This window comes from Paramisgurnus dabryanus, chromosome 6, assembly GCF_030506205.2.
Source record: "Paramisgurnus dabryanus chromosome 6, PD_genome_1.1, whole genome shotgun sequence".
Taxonomy (NCBI): domain Eukaryota; kingdom Metazoa; phylum Chordata; class Actinopteri; order Cypriniformes; family Cobitidae; genus Paramisgurnus; species Paramisgurnus dabryanus.
In genome coordinates this window covers 44,218,688-44,232,618 of record NC_133342.1, presented here as the reverse complement: position 1 = coordinate 44,232,618, position 13,931 = coordinate 44,218,688, and the positions used below count along the sequence as shown (strand labels likewise).

Here is a 13,931-nt window from a genome sequence, read left to right as displayed (position 1 = left end):
TGGGGTGACGATCATGGACCATGTTCTGTTGGAACATCAACAAACACAGACATGCTACAATGGATTGCATGACATGTTGGGAGAACAGAGAACTGACATGACTTTGGACACGGTAACATCAGTTTTAGGATGTATGAGCCGTGTCAGAATGGCCGAGCGGTCTAAGGCGCCAGACTCAAGGTTGTCCGACCTTCTCAGTTTGTGAGGTTTCTGGTCTCCCAATGGAGGCGTGGGTTCAAATCCCACTTCTGACAGAAGGTTTTTGGCGAGGCATGATGAAACTATCATAGTTCTGGTGCAAATCTCATTCACAACAAGTTTTCAAATGTAAGCACTGTCATCAATTGGAACATCTGAAAGGGCCAATTTCAAACTTTCTCCTAGGAACGAATCTCATTTCCCACAACATGCTCTGAATTAATTCTTTCATTAACATCACGTAGGCAATGGGTGGATCTGAATGTGCCAATTTCATACTCTCTCCTAGAAATGTGCCACATCCATGGCATTGATGATCAGGCCCCTTTCTCAAAAGCGCACACTTGTTATTAATAAAACGAAGGTACCCATAGAAAGCACGCGTAGGCCTCATTTTCTGACCTTAAATCTGTAAATCGTAAATGAGCTTGAAATTGTGCGCAGCTGAACACTTGCGGAATTATAATCGATGCCTTTTTAATGCCACTGACATATAAAAGAGCGCCTGTCAATGTTTAAATCCTTTAAGAGCAGCAAAAAAGGCTTATATTTCCAAATACCTACAGCAATCTGACAAGCAATAGCGCGTGCGCCTGCTCAGGCCCTGACATGGCGCTAGACACTTTTCCACGTCAAAGACAGTTTTAAGAAATATGGACTTTGCCGTAGATTTTGGGGGACGCACACTTTACGATCAAATCTGTGCCTACGCGCGCTTCATAAATGAGTCACCAGGAGTCTTGAATAGGCTTGTAATTAAGAAAAAAAGTACAGCCGCCTTTCCAAAGATGAGGACTCATGGTGAAACGAAGTAATGTCTTGTCAGCGCTTTCTCAGAGCCATGCAGGCTTTTAACTAAAGGACTGCTAGCAGAGTATGGTTTCGATCCATCGACCTCTGGGTTATGGGCCCAGCACGCTTCCGCTGCGCCACTCTGCTTACATGCTCCAGGGCACGACTCCACCTAGCGTCCCTAGCTAAGAAGGCCACACTGATGTAGAATTTTGGCATCATGCCAAGGATTCAGGTGTCTTGAAAAACTCGTAATTAAGAAATAAGGTACAGCTGCCTTTCCAATGACGAGGACACGTGGTGTAACGACGTAATGTTTTGTCAGCGTTTTCTCAGAGCCGGAGCCCTGCAGGCTTTTAATAAAAGTACACCTAGCAGAGGATGGTTTCGATCCATCGACCTCTGGGTTATGGGCCCAGCACGCTTCCGCTGCGCCACTCTGCTCGAGCACAGCCCGGACACGACTCAACCTACAGGCCCTGGCAAAGCAGGCCACTCTGATGTAGACTGTTGGCACCATGCCAATGATTCAGGTGTCTTGAATAAACTTGCAATTAAGAAATAAAGAACAGCTGCCTTTCCAATTATGGTGAAAACTGGATAATATTCTGCCAGCCTTTTCCTAGAGCCAGAGCCATGCAAGCCTTCAAGAAAAGGGCTCTTAGCAGAGGATGGTTTCGATCCATCGACCTCTGTGTTATGGGCCCAGCACGCTTTCGCTGCGCCACTCTGCTGAAGCGCACCCCAGATGGGACTCGAACCCACAATCCCTGGCTTAGGAGGCCAGTGCCTTATCCATTAGGCCACTGGGGCTTTGGGGTGACAGTCATGGACCATGTTCTGTTGTAACATCAACAAACACAGACATGCTACAATGGATTGCATGACATGTTGGGAGAACAGAGAACTGACATGACTTTGGACACGGTAACATCAGTTTTAGGATGTATGAGCCGTGTCAGAATGGCCGAGCGGTCTAAGGCGCCAGACTCAAGGTTGTCCGACCTTCTCAGTTTGTGAGGTTTCTGTTCTCCCAATGGAGGCGTGGGTTCAAATCCCACTTCTGACAGAAGGTTTTTGGCGAGGCATGATGAAACTATCATAGTTCTAGTGCAAATCTCATTCACAACAAGTTTTCAAATGTAAGCACTGTCATCAATTGGAACATCTGAAAGGGCCAATTTCAAACTTTCTCCTAGGAACGAATCTCATTTCCCACAACAAGCTCTGAATAAATTCTTTCATTAACATCACGTAGGCAATGGGTGGATCTGAATGTGCCAATTTCATACTCTCTCCTAGAAATGTGCCACATCCATGGCATTGATGATCAGGCCCCTTTCTCAAAAGCGCACACTTGTTATTAATAAAACGAAGGTACCCATAGAAAGCACGCGTAGGCCTCATTTTCTGACCTTAAATCTGTAAATCGTAAATGAGCTTGAAATTGTGCGCAGCTGAACACTTGCGGAATTATAATCGATGCCTTTTTAATGCCACTGACATATAAAAGAGCGCCTGTCAATGTTTAAATCCTTTAAGAGCAGCAAAAATGGCTTATATTTCCAAATACCTACAGCAATCTGACAAGCAATAGCGCCTGCGCCTGCTCAGGCCCTGACATGGCGCTAGGCACTTTTCCACGTCAAAGACAGTTTTAAGAAATATGGACTTTGCCGTAAATTTTGGGGGACGCACACTTTACGATCAAATCTGTGCCTACGCGCGCTTCATAAATGAGTCACCAGGAGTCTTGAATAGGCTTGTAATTAAGAAAAAAAGTACAGCCGCCTTTCCAAAGATGAGGACTCATGGTGAAACGAAGTAATGTCTTGTCAGCGTTTTCTCAGAGCCATGCAGGCTTTTAACTAAAGGACTGCTAGCAGAGGATGGTTTCGATCCATCGACCTCTGGGTTATGGGCCCAGCACGCTTCCGCTGCGCCACTCTGCTTACACGCTCCAGGGCACGACTCCACCTAGCGTCCCTAGCTAAGAAGGCCACACTGATGTAGAATTTTGGCATCATGCCAAGGATTCAGGTGTCTTGAAAAACTCGTAATTAAGAAATAAGGTACAGCTGCCTTTCCAATGACGAGGACACGTGGTGTAATGATGTAATGTTTTGTCAGCGTTTTCTCAGAGCCGGAGCCATGCAGGCTTTTAATAAAAGTACACCTAGCAGAGGATGGTTTCGATCCATCGACCTCTGGGTTATGGGCCCAGCACGCTTCCGCTGCGCCACTCTGCTTGAGCACAGCCCGGACACGACTCAACCTACAGGCCCTGGCAAAGCAGGCCACTCTGATGTAGACTGTTGGCACCATGCCAATGATTCAGGTGTCTTGAATAAACTTGCAATTAAGAAATAAAGAACAGCTGCCTTTCCAATTATGGTGAAAACTGGATAACATTCTGCCAGCCTTTTCCTAGAGCCAGAGCCATGCAAGCCTTCAAGAAAAGGGCTCTTAGCAGAGGATGGTTTCGATCCATCGACCTCTGGGTTATGGGCCCAGCACGCTTCCGCTGCGCCACTCTGCTGAAGGGCACCCCAGATGGGACTCGAACCCACAATCCCTGGCTTAGGAGGCCAGTGCCTTATCCATTAGGCCACTGGGGCTTTGGGGTGACGATCATGGACCATGTTCTGTTGGAACATCAACAAACACAGACATGCTACAATGGATTGCATGACATGTTGGGAGAACAGAGAACTGACATGACTTTGGACACGGTAACATCAGTTTTAGGATGTATGAGCCGTGTCAGAATGGCCGAGCGGTCTAAGGCGCCAGACTCAAGGTTGTCCGACCTTCTCAGTTTGTGAGGTTTCTGGTCTCCCAATGGAGGCGTGGGTTCAAATCCCACTTCTGACAGAAGGTTTTTGGCGAGGCATGATGAAACTATCATAGTTCTGGTGCAAATCTCATTCACAACAAGTTTTCAAATGTAAGCACTGTCATCAATTGGAACATCTGAAAGGGCCAATTTCAAACTTTCTCCTAGGAACGAATCTCATTTCCCACAACATGCTCTGAATTAATTCTTTCATTAACATCACGTGGATGGGTGGATCTGAATGTGCCAATTTCATACTCTCTCCTAGAAATGTGCCACATCCATGGCATTGATGATCAGGCCCCTTTCTCAAAAGCGCACACTTGTTATTAATAAAACGAAGGTACCCATAGAAAGCACGCGTAGGCCTCATTTTCTGACCTTAAATCTGTAAATCGTAAATGAGCTTGAAATTGTGCGCAGCTGAACACTTGCGGAATTATAATCGATGCCTTTTTAATGCCACTGACATATAAAAGAGCGCCTGTCAATGTTTAAATCCTTTAAGAGCAGCAAAAAAGGCTTATATTTCCAAATACCTACAGCAATCTGACAAGCAATAGCGCGTGCGCCTGCTCAGGCCCTGACATGGCGCTAGACACTTTTCCACGTCAAAGACAGTTTTAAGAAATATGGACTTTGCCGTAGATTTTGGGGGACGCACACTTTACGATCAAATCTGTGCCTACGCGCGCTTCATAAATGAGTCACCAGGAGTCTTGAATAGGCTTGTAATTAAGAAAAAAAGTACAGCCGCCTTTCCAAAGATGAGGACTCATGGTGAAACGAAGTAATGTCTTGTCAGCGTTTTCTCAGAGCCATGCAGGCTTTTAACTAAAGGACTGCTAGCAGAGTATGGTTTCGATCCATCGACCTCTGCTTACATGCTCCAGGGCACGACTCCACCTAGCGTCCCTAGCTAAGAAGGCCACACTGATGTAGAATTTTGGCATAATGCCAAGGATTCAGGTGTCTTGAAAAACTCGTAATTAAGAAATAAGGTACAGCTGCCTTTCCAATGACGAGGACACGTGGTGTAACGACGTAATGTTTTGTCAGCGTTTTCTCAGAGCCGGAGCCATGCAGGCTTTTAATAAAAGTACACCTAGCAGAGGATGGTTTCGATCCATCGACCTCTGGGTTATGGGCCCAGCACGCTTCCGCTGCGCCACTCTGCTCGAGCACAGCCCGGACACGACTCAACCTACAGGCCCTGGCAAAGCAGGCCACTCTGATGTAGACTGTTGGCACCATGCCAATGATTCAGGTGTCTTGAATAAACTTGCAATTAAGAAATAAAGAACAGCTGCCTTTCCAATTATGGTGAAAACGGGATAACATTCTGCCAGCCTTTTCTCAGAGCCAGAGCCATGCAAGCCTTCAAGAAAAGGGCTCTTAGCAGAGGATGGTTTCGATCCATCGACCTCTGGGTTATTGGCCCAGCACGCTTCCGCTGCGCCACTCTGCTGAAGCGCACCCCAGATGGGACTCGAACCCACAATCCCTGGCTTAGGAGGCCAGTGCCTTATCCATTAGGCCACTGAGGCTTTGGGGTGACGATCATGGACCATGTTCTGTTGGAACATCAACAAACACAGACATGCTACAATGGATTGCATGACATGTTGGGAGAACAGAGAACTGACATGACTTTGGATACGGTAACATCAGTTTTAGGATGTATGAGCCGTGTCAGAATGGCCGAGCGGTCTAAGGCGCCAGACTCAAGGTTGTCCGACCTTCTCAGTTTGTGAGGTTTCTGGTCTCCCAATGGAGGCGTGGGTTCAAATCCCACTTCTGACAGAAGGTTTTTGTAGAGGCATGATGAAACTATCATAGTTCTGGTGCAAATCTCATTCACAACAAGTTTTCAAATGTAAGCACTGTCATCAATTGGAACATCTGAAAGGGCCAATTTCAAACTTTCTCCTAGGAACGAATCTCATTTCCCACAACATGCTCTGAATTAATTCTTTCATTAACATCACGTAGGCAATGGGTGGATCTGAATGTGCCAATTTCATACTCTCTCCTAGAAATGTGCCACATCCATGGCATTGATGATCAGGCCCCTTTCTCAAAAGCGCACACTTGTTATTAATAAAACGAAGGTACCCATAGAAAGCACGCGTAGGCCTCATTTTCTGACCTTAAATCTGTAAATCGTAAATGAGCTTGAAATTGTGCGCAGCTGAACACTTGCAGAATTATAATTGATGCCTTTTTAATGCCACTGACATATAAAAGAGCGCCTGTCAATGTTTAAATCCTTTAAGAGCAGCAAAAATGGCTTATATTTCCAAATACCTACAGCAATCTGACAAGCAATAGCGCGTGCGCCTGCTCAGGCCCTGACATGGCGCTAGGCACTTTTCCACGTCAAAGACAGTTTTAAGAAATATGGACTTTGCCGTAGATTTTGGGGGACGCACACTTTACGATCAAATCTGTGCCTACGCGCGCTTCATAAATGAGTCACCAGGAGTCTTGAATAGGCTTGTAATTAAGAAAAAAAGTACAGCCGCCTTTCCAAAGATGAGGACTCATGGTGAAACGAAGTAATGTCTTGTCAGCATTTTCTCAGAGCCATGCAGGCTTTTAACTAAAGGACTGCTAGCAGAGGATGGTTTCGATCCATCGACCTCTGGGTTATGGGCCCAGCACGCTTCCGCTGCGCCACTCTGCTTACACGCTCCAGGGCACGACTCCACCTAGCGTCCCTAGCTAAGAAGGCCACACTGATGTAGAATTTTGGCATCATGCCAAGGATTCAGGTGTCTTGAAAAACTCGTAATTATGAAATAAGGTACAGCTGCCTTTCCAATGACGAGGACACGTGGTGTAACGACGTAATGTTTTGTCAGCGTTTTCTTAGAGCCGGAGCCATGCAGGCTTTTAATAAAAGTACACCTAGCAGAGGATGGTTTCGATCCATCAACCTCTGGGTTATGGGCCCAGCACGCTTCCGCTGCGCCACTCTGCTGAAGCGCACCCCAGATGGGACTCGAACCCACAATCCCTGGCTTAGGAGGCCAGTGCCTTATCCATTAGGCCACTGGGGCTTTGGGGTGATGATCATGGACCATGTTCTGTTGGAACATCAACAAACACAGACATGCTACAATGGATTGCATGACATGTTGGGAGAACAGAGAACTGACATGACTTTGGACACGGTAACATCAGTTTTAGGATGTATGAGCCTTGTCAGAATGGCCGAGCGGTCTAAGGCGCCAGACTCAAGGTTGTCCGACCTTCTCAGTTTGTGAGGTTTCTGGGGCCTCATTTATCAAGCGTGCGTACGAACAGAAGTGTGCGTAGGAACAGTTTTACGCAAAGTGTGGAATTTATCAAATTGTACTTATACGTAGAAATGTGTGTAAATATACGCACACCTCGGAGTATGCGTACGCAGAGCATCTAGTGGTATAATAGCGATACTACACAGGACCGTCCATCCCCAGTGTTAAAAGAACACTTTGTCTATTTATTATCCACCCCCAGGTGTTAAAAATGATTACTGTTAATAAAGTAACTGCAAATCAGTACTGAAGTTAATTAATGAAATAAGTGTCTAACCCTATATAAGAAAGCTCTGTCAAATGCTTGACACAGTGGCTTATCTTGCATTATTGGAAGACTTGGCAAATCATCCATTCCGCCGGGAGCGCGTTTTCAGAGATCGCGCCGATGATGATGGTTATGCGGCTGTCCAAGGAAAGTTCTGTCATTGTCTGTCCTCATACAGATTTCACGTCGGTGTGCTGTGACGCGTTTTTTTTTTTTTGGCTGATAATTTAATGTCAAACCACTTTTTTATTTCTAGAAGTGTTCTCATACCCAACGGAATTAAACTCACTGGTATGTTCCCATGCAGATTTGTTTTCTTTTGTTAGTCATTCCTCCCGTACTAAGTGAACCAAACAGATGTGTTTTTAACCTCATCCACCAGTAACTCAATTTCTGTGTTTGTAAAGTTCCTCTTTTTCGCTCTCTTTGTCATTATTGCGATGAGGGAAAAAGCACAACCACGTGACTTATAACGGGAGGTGTTGTCACCATATATGGTTCATTGGAGGCGTTTCGGAATGCAAATGACCATGAACGTGCACGAGCATGATGCTTAAGAACAAGTGGGATTTATCATCAATGATTACTTACTGATGTGCGTACGAACCCGGTGCGCACGTTTGATAAATCCCGATTTTTTTGTACTTAGACACATTCTAAATTTCATTCGTAGGTACAAATATAGAACATTTTCTACGCACTGTTGATAAATGAGGCCCCTGGTCTCCCAATGGAGGCGTGGGTTCAAATCCCACTTCTGACAGAAGGTTTTTGGCGAGGCATGATGAAACTATCATAGTTCTGATGCAAATCTCATTCACAACAAGTTTTCAAATGTAAGCACTGTCATGAATTGGAACATCTGAAAGGGCCAATTTCAAACTTTCTCCTAGGAACGAATCTCATTTCCCACAACATGCTCTGAATTAATTCTTTCATTAACATCACGTAGGCAATGGGTGGATCTGAATGTGCCAATTTCATACTCTCTCCTAGAAATGTGCCACATCCATGGCATTGATGATCAGGCCCCTTTCTCAAAAGCGCACACTTGTTATTAATAAAACGAAGGTACCCATAGAAAGCACGCGTAGGCCTCATTTTCTGACCTTAAATCTGTAAATCGTAAATGAGCTTGAAATTGTGCGCAGCTGAACACTTGCGGAATTATAATCGATGCCTTTTTAATGCCACTGACATATAAAAGAGCGCCTGTCAATGTTTAAATCCTTTAAGAGCAGCAAAAATGGCTTATATTTCCAAATACCTACAGCAATCTGACAAGCAATAGCGCGTGCGCCTGCTCAGGCCCTGACATGGCGCTAGGCACTTTTCCACGTCAAAGACAGTTTTAAGAAATATGGACTTTGCCGTAGATTTTGGGGGACGCACACTTTACGATCAAATCTGTGCCTACGCGCGCTTCATAAATGAGTCACCAGGGGCCTCATTTATCAACAGTGCGTAGAAAATGTTCTATATTTGTACCTACGAATGAAATTTAGAATGTGCCTAAGTACAAAAAAATCGGGATTTATCAAACGTGCGCACGGGGTTCGTACGCACATCAGTAAGTAATCCTTGATGATAAATCCCACTTGTTCTTAAGCACCATGCTCGTGCACGTTCATGGTCATTTGCATTCCGAAACGCCTCCAATGAACCATATATGGTGACAACACCTCCCGTTATAAGTCACGTGGTTGTGCTTTTTCCCTCATCGCTATAATGGCAAAGAGAGCGTAAAAGAGGAACTTTACAGACATAGAAATTGAGTAACTGGTGGATGAGGTTAATAACACATCTGTTTGGTTCACTTTGTACGGGAGGGATGACTAACAAAAGAAAACAAATCTGCATGGGAACTTGTTACCAGTGAGATTAATTCCGTTGGGTATGAGAACACTTCTAGAAATAAAAAAGTGGTTTGACATTAAATGATCAGCCAAAAAAAAAAAAAAAAAAACGCGTCACAGCACACCGACGTGAAATCTGTAGGAGGACAGACAATGACAGAACTTTCCTTGGACAGCCGCATAACCAGCATCATCGCGCGATCTCTGAAAACGCGCTCCCGGCGGAATGGATGATTTGCCAAGTCTTCCAATATTTCAAGATAAGCCAAGCATTTGACGGAGCTTTCTAATATAGGGTTAGACACTAATTTCATTAATTAACTTCAACACTGATTTGCAGTTACTTTATTAACAGTAATCATTTTTAACACCTTGGGGTGGATAATAAATAGGCAAAGTGTTCTTTTAACGCTGGGGATGGACGGTCCTGTGTAGTATCGCTATTCTACCACTAGATGCTCTGCGTACGCATACTCCGAGGTGTGCGTATATTTACACACATTTCTACGTATAAGTGCAATTTGATAAATTCCACACTTTGCGTAAAACTGTTCCTACGCACACTTTACGCACACTTCTGTTCGTACGCACGCTTGATAAATGAGGCCCCTGGAGTCTTGAATAGGCTTGTAATTAAGAAAAAAGTACAGCCGCCTTTCCAAAGATGAGGACTCATGGTGAAACGAAGTAATGTCTTGTCAGCGTTTTCTCAGAGCCATGCAGGCTTTTAACTAAAGGACTGCTAGCAGAGGATGGTTTCGATCCATCGACCTCTGGGTTATGGGCCCAGCACGCTTCCGCTGCGCCACTCTGCTTACACGCTCCAGGGCACGACTCCACCTAGCGTCCCTAGCTAAGAAGGCCACACTGATGTAGAATTTTGGCATCATGCCAAGGATTCAGGTGTCTTGAAAAACTCGTAATTAAGAAATAAGGTACAGCTGCCTTTCCAATGACGAGGACACGTGGTGTAACGACGTAATGTTTTGTCAGCGTTTTCTCAGAGCCGGAGCCATGCAGGCTTTTAATAAAAGTACACCTAGCAGAGGATGGTTTCGATCCATCGACCTCTGGGTTATGGGCCCAGCACGCTTCCGCTGCGCCACTCTGCTCGAGCACAGCCCGGACACGACTCAACCTACAGGCCCTGGCAAAGCAGGCCACTCTGATGTAGACTGTTGGCACCATGCCAATGATTCAGGTGTCTTGAATAAACTTGCAATTAAGAAATAAAGAACAGCTGCCTTTCCAATTATGGTGAAAACGGGATAACATTCTGCCAGCCTTTTCTCAGAGCCAGAGCCATGCAAGCCTTCAAGAAAAGGGCTCTTAGCAGAGGATGGTTTCGATCCATCGACCTCTGGGTTATGGGCCCAGCACGCTTCCGCTGCGCCACTCTGCTGAAGCGCACCCCAGATGGGACTCGAACCCACAATCCCTGGCTTAGGAGGCCAGTGCCTTATCCATTAGGCCACTGGGGCTTTGGGGTGACGATCATGGACCATGTTCTGTTGGAACATCAACAAACACAGACATGCTACAATGGATTGCATGACATGTTGGGAGAACAGAGAACTGACATGACTTTGGACACGGTAACATCAGTTTTAGGATGTATGAGCCTTGTCAGAATGGCCGAGCGGTCTAAGGCGCCAGGCTCAAGGTTGTCCGACCTTCTCAGTTTGTGAGGTTTCTGGTCTCCCAATGGAGGCGTGGGTTCAAATCCCACTTCTGACAGAAGGTTTTTGGCGAGGCATAATGAAACTATCATAGTTCTGGTGCAAATCTCATTCACAACAAGTTTTCAAATGTAAGCACTGTCATCAATTGGAACATCTGAAAGGGCCAATTTCAAACTTTCTCCTAGGAACGAATCTCATTTCCCACAACATGCTCTGAATTAATTCTTTCATTAACATCACGTAGGCAATGGGTGGATCTGAATGTGCCAATTTCATACTCTCTCCTAGAAATGTGCCACATCCATGGCATTGATGATCAGGCCCCTTTCTCAAAAGCGCACACTTGTTATTAATAAAACGAAGGTACCCATAGAAAGCACGCGTAGGCCTCATTTTCTGACCTTAAATCTGTAAATCGTAAATGAGCTTGAAATTGTGCGCAGCTGAACACTTGCGGAATTATAATCGATGCCTTTTTAATGCCACTGACATATAAAAGAGCGCCTGTCAATGTTTAAATCCTTTAAGAGCAGCAAAAATGGCTTATATTTCCAAATACCTACAGCAATCTGACAAGCAATAGCGCGTGCGCCTGCTCAGGCCCTGACATGGCGCTAGGCACTTTTCCACGTCAAAGACAGTTTTAAGAAATATGGACTTTGCCTTAGATTTTGGGGGACGCACACTTTACGATCAAATCTGTGCCTACGCGCGCTTCATAAATGAGTCACCAGGAGTCTTGAATAGGCTTGTAATTAAGAAAAAAAGTACAGCCGCCTTTCCAAAGATGAGGACTCATGGTGAAACGAAGTAATGTCTTGTCAGCGTTTTCTCAGAGCCATGCAGGCTTTTAACTAAAGGACTGCTAGCAGAGGATGGTTTCGATCCATCGACCTCTGGGTTATGGGCCCAGCACGCTTTATGAAGGTATATTTGGTGCAAAACAACTGCACACCTGTGACAGTGGAATTTGTATTTGTAGAGATTATCCACACATGTGTATCAGTAAATTTGAAGTCACAGATGAAGAGTTGCAAACTTGTAGATTTTTTTTCTTTCCCTCAAATACAACACAACAGTTACACATTCACAAATCCTTCAGTGCAGCTGCACAAATCCCATTTTACAAATCACAGATTAAGAAACTCACAAGCTCACGTTTTTTGCTACAATTGCTACAGTAAATATGGTGCAAAACCTACTTGAACACCTGCATCAAAGTATGTGAAGTCACACACAAATTTTGTACATTCGCAAATCAGTTTGTGCATCTGTGCGATGAGAGTTGCATGTGTGTAAAAAAAAATTTCACAAATATTTTTTTATTTTTGAAATATTTTCTAGCACAAACACAAGTACATAAATACAACTGCTTGAATCTGCTGCTACGAGTTTCAAACACTCTTTTTTGTGTGCTCTCTGTTTTGCACCAAATATCTCGAGATAAGTGGTGCGAAAGTGATTTGTATACCTGTAGGCTATGTTCAGCACTTCCCACCAGGTGGCGCCCGACACTCACTGAAGCAGAGTTTATTAATTACCAGCAATGTTTCAGCAAGGTAAATCGCCTTTATCAAGGTATTATTTTCACCAAGTGGAGAACAATATAAATGGGAGTGCTAATTATACACAGATGAAGGTAATTACATACAATATTCCAATGATTCATTAGTAAACAAAATATAAGTTCCATAAATCTCAAACCATCAATATAAGTAGATTAAAAAATACAAGCAGCAAATACACACATAGGCCTACATATACCTAATAGGCTTTAATATACCTAAAAGGCCTCCTGTCTAAGTAAAACTTGGTCCAACTCACCTCACCTTCTAGATGAAAATACCCTCTCAATTCCTATATACAATAATGAAGTTATAGGATGATTAAGTTCAACAAAATGCAGTGCTAATGGAAGGTTCATATTTCTGCATATTATTGCACTCTGATGTTTCAGGATGCGTGTTTTATACTCTCTATTTGTTTTCCTACATATGATTTTCAACAATGACAGTGTTAAAGTGGTTTCTGTTGGTATAGATGGAGAAGAGAGGTCCGATCTAACTAATTTATCTCCTAGATTACATTCACCTATATTCAGTTAGCCTATGTTTACTTTACTGACAGAACAATGTGCCCAGGATGGTAAAATAATTATTTCAATGTATTACTAATAAATAACACAAGTCTTGTGCATACTGACATGGTTTGACATCTATAGTTATTTGATTGTTTTTTTTTCTGATGTGTTAGAAGTCATATATGTAGAGCAGAGAAATAAGACATTTTTTCTGGGGTGCATGCCCTAGAAAAATACATATGGACCTTGGTATTTATAAAATCCTCTGTACGGCCCTGCTCATGACAATAAGAATCCACTCTCAATAGTGTATTACGAGCTGTAGGTTTTTTAATCGGATCCCTATGTAAAAAATTACAAGCTACCCACAAGTCTAAAAAGCTGATTTGATTTGGGTTAGCATCCAGGGTAAATGTTAAGAAATCAGAACAACTGTTTAGATAATAATAAAAACAATTTAGTTGTTCAGTTACCCGATTCAAAAAGACAGAAATAATCATCCAAATTAGTATATTAGAAGAAAAAGCATGTATCTTATTTAAATGTTTGCCTATGTGTGTATTTGCTGCTTGTATTTTTTAATCTACTTATATTGATGGTTTGAGATTAATGGAACTTATATTTTGTTTATTAATGAATCATTGGAATATTGTATGTAATTACCTTCATCTGTGTATAATTAGCACTCCCATTTATATTGTTCTCCACTTGGTGAAAATAATACCTTGATAAAGGCGATTTACCTTGCTGAAACATTGCTGGTAATTAATAAACTCTGCTTCAGTGAGTGTCGGGCGCCACCTGGTGGGAAGTGCTGAACATAGCCTACAGGTATACAAATCACTTTCGCACCACTTATCTCGAGATATTTGGTGCAAAACAGAGAGCACACAAAAAAGAGTGTTTGAAACTCGTAG

General features: G+C 43.6%; 10 non-coding genes across 10 annotated transcripts; 5 read left to right on the top strand and 5 right to left on the bottom strand.

The window, feature by feature from the left end:
• Positions 1-142: 142 nt before the first annotated feature.
• trnal-caa (transfer RNA leucine (anticodon CAA)) lies at positions 143-254 on the top strand. Its single transcript has 2 exons — positions 143-180; positions 209-254. It is a non-coding gene; the product is annotated as a tRNA-Leu (tRNA).
• Positions 255-1,730: 1,476 nt separating this feature from the next.
• On the bottom strand, positions 1,731-1,803 carry trnar-ccu (transfer RNA arginine (anticodon CCU)). The gene has a single exon. It is a non-coding gene; the product is annotated as a tRNA-Arg (tRNA).
• A 144-nt stretch (positions 1,804-1,947) lies between these two features.
• Positions 1,948-2,059, top strand: trnal-caa (transfer RNA leucine (anticodon CAA)). The gene is made up of 2 exons: positions 1,948-1,985; positions 2,014-2,059. It is a non-coding gene; the product is annotated as a tRNA-Leu (tRNA).
• A 1,476-nt stretch (positions 2,060-3,535) lies between these two features.
• On the bottom strand, positions 3,536-3,608 carry trnar-ccu (transfer RNA arginine (anticodon CCU)). The gene has a single exon. It is a non-coding gene; the product is annotated as a tRNA-Arg (tRNA).
• A 144-nt stretch (positions 3,609-3,752) lies between these two features.
• trnal-caa (transfer RNA leucine (anticodon CAA)) lies at positions 3,753-3,864 on the top strand. Its single transcript has 2 exons — positions 3,753-3,790; positions 3,819-3,864. It is a non-coding gene; the product is annotated as a tRNA-Leu (tRNA).
• A 1,436-nt stretch (positions 3,865-5,300) lies between these two features.
• Positions 5,301-5,373, bottom strand: trnar-ccu (transfer RNA arginine (anticodon CCU)). Its single transcript has one exon. It is a non-coding gene; the product is annotated as a tRNA-Arg (tRNA).
• A 144-nt stretch (positions 5,374-5,517) lies between these two features.
• On the top strand, positions 5,518-5,629 carry trnal-caa (transfer RNA leucine (anticodon CAA)). Its single transcript has 2 exons — positions 5,518-5,555; positions 5,584-5,629. It is a non-coding gene; the product is annotated as a tRNA-Leu (tRNA).
• Positions 5,630-6,815: 1,186 nt separating this feature from the next.
• Positions 6,816-6,888, bottom strand: trnar-ccu (transfer RNA arginine (anticodon CCU)). The gene has a single exon. It is a non-coding gene; the product is annotated as a tRNA-Arg (tRNA).
• A 3,772-nt stretch (positions 6,889-10,660) lies between these two features.
• On the bottom strand, positions 10,661-10,733 carry trnar-ccu (transfer RNA arginine (anticodon CCU)). Its single transcript has one exon. It is a non-coding gene; the product is annotated as a tRNA-Arg (tRNA).
• Positions 10,734-10,877: 144 nt separating this feature from the next.
• On the top strand, positions 10,878-10,989 carry trnal-caa (transfer RNA leucine (anticodon CAA)). The gene is made up of 2 exons: positions 10,878-10,915; positions 10,944-10,989. It is a non-coding gene; the product is annotated as a tRNA-Leu (tRNA).
• Positions 10,990-13,931: the final 2,942 nt, after the last annotated feature.